We start from the raw sequence: 5000 nt of genomic DNA, 5'->3' as shown, positions 1-5000 counted from the left end.
CTGAGATGGCTGACGTTTTGCTCCGCTCTCGACGGTCACCGCGCAATGCAAGAACAGGCCAAAAACTGGCCAAAACGGCCCAAAAACGGGCCAAAACTGGCCATTTTTGGCTGCGCGAGCGGCGAGCGGCGGACAGCGAGCGAAGCGAGAGGCAGCACCGTCCCTGCTATACGAAAGCCCCATCCAGCCCTGTGCCACCCGGGGGGTTCCAGGGTGCTGAGATGGCTGACGTTTTGCTCCGCTCTCGACGGTCACCGCGCAATGCAAGAACAGGCCAAAAACTGGCCAAAACGGCCCAAAAACGGGCCAAAACTGGCCATTTTTGGCTGCGCGAGCGAGCGGCGAGCGGCGGACAGCGAGCGAAGCGAGAGGCAGCACCGTCCCTGCTATACGAAAGCCCCATCCAGCCCTGTGCCACCCGGGGGGTTCCAGGGTGCTGAGATGGCTGACGTTTTGCTCCGCTCTCGACGGTCACCGCGCAATGCAAGAACAGGCCAAAAACTGGCCAAAACGGCCCAAAAACGGGCCAAAACTGGCCATTTTTGGCTGCACGAGCGAGCGGCGAGCGGCGGACAGCGAGCGAAGCGAGAGGCTAGCACCGTCCCTGCTATACGAAAGCCCCATCCAGCCCTGTGCCACCCGGGGGGTTCCAGGGTGCTGAGATGGCTGACGTTTTGCTCCGCTCTCGACGGTCACCGCGCAATGCAAGAACAGGCCAAAAACTGGCCAAAACGGCCCAAAAACGGGCCAAAACTGGCCATTTTTGGCTGCACGAGCGAGCGGCGAGCGGCGGACAGCGAGCGAAGCGAGAGGCAGCACCGTCCCTGCTATACGAAAGCCCCATCCAGCCCTGTGCCACCCGGGGGGTTCCAGGGTGCTGAGATGGCTGACGTTTTGCTCCGCTCTCGACGGTCACCGCGCAATGCAAGAACAGGCCAAAAACTGGCCAAAACGGCCCAAAAACGGGCCAAAACTGGCCATTTTTGGCTGCACGAGCGAGCGGCGAGCGGCGGACAGCGAGCGAAGCGAGAGGCAGCACCGTCCCTGCTATACGAAAGCCCCATCCAGCCCTGTGCCACCCGGGGGGTTCCAGGGTGCTGAGATGGCTGACGTTTTGCTCCGCTCTCGACGGTCACCGCGCAATGCAAGAACAGGCCAAAAACTGGCCAAAACGGCCCAAAAACGGGCCAAAACTGGCCATTTTTGGCTGCGCGAGCGAGCGGCGAGCGGCGGACAGCGAGCGAAGCGAGAGGCAGCACCGTCCCTGCTATACGAAAGCCCCATCCAGCCCTGTGCCACCCGGGGGGTTCCAGGGTGCTGAGATGGCTGACGTTTTGCTCCGCTCTCGACGGTCACCGCGCAATGCAAGAACAGGCCAAAAACTGGCCAAAACGGCCCAAAAACGGGCCAAAACTGGCCATTTTTGGCTGCACGAGCGAGCGGCGAGCGGCGGACAGCGAGCGAAGCGAGAGGCAGCACCGTCCCTGCTATACGAAAGCCCCATCCAGCCCTGTGCCACCCGGGGGGTTCCAGGGTGCTGAGATGGCTGACGTTTTGCTCCGCTCTCGACGGTCACCGCGCAATGCAAGAACAGGCCAAAAACTGGCCAAAACGGCCCAAAAACGGGCCAAAACTGGCCATTTTTGGCTGCACGAGCGAGCGGCGAGCGGCGGACAGCGAGCGAAGCGAGAGGCAGCACCGTCCCTGCTATACGAAAGCCCCATCCAGCCCTGTGCCACCCGGGGGGTTCCAGGGTGCTGAGATGGCTGACGTTTTGCTCCGCTCTCGACGGTCACCGCGCAATGCAAGAACAGGCCAAAAACTGGCCAAAACGGCCCAAAAACGGGCCAAAACTGGCCATTTTTGGCTGCACGAGCGAGCGGCGAGCGGCGGACAGCGAGCGAAGCGAGAGGCAGCACCGTCCCTGCTATACGAAAGCCCCATCCAGCCCTGTGCCACCCGGGGGGTTCCAGGGTGCTGAGATGGCTGACGTTTTGCTCCGCTCTCGACGGTCACCGCGCAATGCAAGAACAGGCCAAAAACTGGCCAAAACGGCCCAAAAACGGGCCAAAACTGGCCATTTTTGGCTGCGCGAGCGAGCGGCGAGCGGCGGACAGCGAGCGAAGCGAGAGGCAGCACCGTCCCTGCTATACGAAAGCCCCATCCAGCCCTGTGCCACCCGGGGGGTTCCAGGGTGCTGAGATGGCTGACGTTTTGCTCCGCTCTCGACGGTCACCGCGCAATGCAAGAACAGGCCAAAAACTGGCCAAAACGGCCCAAAAACGGGCCAAAACTGGCCATTTTTGGCTGCACGAGCGAGCGGCGAGCGGCGGACAGCGAGCGAAGCGAGAGGCAGCACCGTCCCTGCTATACGAAAGCCCCATCCAGCCCTGTGCCACCCGGGGGGTTCCAGGGTGCTGAGATGGCTGACGTTTTGCTCCGCTCTCGACGGTCACCGCGCAATGCAAGAACAGGCCAAAAACTGGCCAAAACGGCCCAAAAACGGGCCAAAACTGGCCATTTTTGGCTGCACGAGCGAGCGGCGAGCGGCGGACAGCGAGCGAAGCGAGAGGCAGCACCGTCCCTGCTATACGAAAGCCCCATCCAGCCCTGTGCCACCCGGGGGGTTCCAGGGTGCTGAGATGGCTGACGTTTTGCTCCGCTCTCGACGGTCACCGCGCAATGCAAGAACAGGCCAAAAACTGGCCAAAACGGCCCAAAAACGGGCCAAAACTGGCCATTTTTGGCTGCACGAGCGAGCGGCGAGCGGCGGACAGCGAGCGAAGCGAGAGGCAGCACCGTCCCTGCTATACGAAAGCCCCATCCAGCCCTGTGCCACCCGGGGGGTTCCAGGGTGCTGAGATGGCTGACGTTTTGCTCCGCTCTCGACGGTCACCGCGCAATGCAAGAACAGGCCAAAAACTGGCCAAAACGGCCCAAAAACGGGCCAAAACTGGCCATTTTTGGCTGCACGAGCGAGCGGCGAGCGGCGGACAGCGAGCGAAGCGAGAGGCAGCACCGTCCCTGCTATACGAAAGCCCCATCCAGCCCTGTGCCACCCGGGGGGTTCCAGGGTGCTGAGATGGCTGACGTTTTGCTCCGCTCTCGACGGTCACCGCGCAATGCAAGAACAGGCCAAAAACTGGCCAAAACGGCCCAAAAACGGGCCAAAACTGGCCATTTTTGGCTGCACGAGCGAGCGGCGAGCGGCGGACAGCGAGCGAAGCGAGAGGCAGCACCGTCCCTGCTATACGAAAGCCCCATCCAGCCCTGTGCCACCCGGGGGGTTCCAGGGTGCTGAGATGGCTGACGTTTTGCTCCGCTCTCGACGGTCACCGCGCAATGCAAGAACAGGCCAAAAACTGGCCAAAACGGCCCAAAAACGGGCCAAAACTGGCCATTTTTGGCTGCACGAGCGAGCGGCGAGCGGCGGACAGCGAGCGAAGCGAGAGGCAGCACCGTCCCTGCTATACGAAAGCCCCATCCAGCCCTGTGCCACCCGGGGGGTTCCAGGGTGCTGAGATGGCTGACGTTTTGCTCCGCTCTCGACGGTCACCGCGCAATGCAAGAACAGGCCAAAAACTGGCCAAAACGGCCCAAAAACGGGCCAAAACTGGCCATTTTTGGCTGCACGAGCGAGCGGCGAGCGGCGGACAGCGAGCGAAGCGAGAGGCAGCACCGTCCCTGCTATACGAAAGCCCCATCCAGCCCTGTGCCACCCGGGGGGTTCCAGGGTGCTGAGATGGCTGACGTTTTGCTCCGCTCTCGACGGTCACCGCGCAATGCAAGAACAGGCCAAAAACTGGCCAAAACGGCCCAAAAACGGGCCAAAACTGGCCATTTTTGGCTGCACGAGCGAGCGGCGAGCGGCGGACAGCGAGCGAAGCGAGAGGCAGCACCGTCCCTGCTATACGAAAGCCCCATCCAGCCCTGTGCCACCCGGGGGGTTCCAGGGTGCTGAGATGGCTGACGTTTTGCTCCGCTCTCGACGGTCACCGCGCAATGCAAGAACAGGCCAAAAACTGGCCAAAACGGCCCAAAAACGGGCCAAAACTGGCCATTTTTGGCTGCGCGAGCGAGCGGCGAGCGGCGGACAGCGAGCGAAGCGAGAGGCAGCACCGTCCCTGCTATATACGAAAGCCCCATCCAGCCCTGTGCCACCCGGGGGGTTCCAGGGTGCTGAGATGGCTGACGTTTTGCTCCGCTCACGACGGTCACCGCACCACGCAAGAACGGACCATAAACAGGCCAAAACAGCCCAAAAACGGGCCAAAACTGGTCATTTTTGGCTGCGCGAGCGAGCGGCGAGCGGCGAACAGCGAGCGAAGCGTGAGGCAGCACCGTCCCTGCTATACGAAAGCCCCATCCAGCCCTGTGCCACCCGGGGGGTTCCAGGGTGCTGAGATGGCTGACGTTTTGCTCCGCTCACGACGGTCACCGCGCCATGCAAGAACGGACCAAAAACAGGCCAAAACAGCCCAAAAACGGGCCAAAACTGGCCATTTTTGGCTGAGCGAGCGAGCGGTGAGCGGCGAACAGCGAGCGAAGCGAGAGGCAGCACCGTCCCTGCTATACGAAAGCCCCATCCAGCCCTGTGCCACCCGGGGGGTTCCAGGGTGCTGAGATGGCTGACGTTTTGCTCCGCTCACGACGGTCGCCGTGCCACGCAAGAACGGACCAAAAACAGGCCAAAACAGCCCAAAAACGGGCCAAAACTGGCCATTTTAGGTTGCGCGAGCGAGCGGCGAGCGGCGAACAGCGAGCGAAGCGTGAGGCAGCACCGTCCCTGCTATACGAAAGCCCCATCCAGCCCTGTGCCACCCGGGGGGTTCCAAGGTGCTGAGATGGCTGACGTTTTGCTCCGCTCACGACGGTCACCGCGCCACGCCAGAACAGACCAAAAACAGGCCAAAACAGCCCAAAAACGGGCCAAAACTGGCCATTTTTGGCTGCGCGAGCGAGCGGCGAGCGGCGAACAGCGAGCGAAGCGAGAAGCAGCA

Source organism: Musa acuminata, unplaced genomic scaffold, assembly GCF_036884655.1.
Source record: "Musa acuminata AAA Group cultivar baxijiao unplaced genomic scaffold, Cavendish_Baxijiao_AAA HiC_scaffold_352, whole genome shotgun sequence".
Classification (NCBI taxonomy): domain Eukaryota; kingdom Viridiplantae; phylum Streptophyta; class Magnoliopsida; order Zingiberales; family Musaceae; genus Musa; species Musa acuminata.
This window is presented reverse-complemented; position numbering follows the sequence as displayed.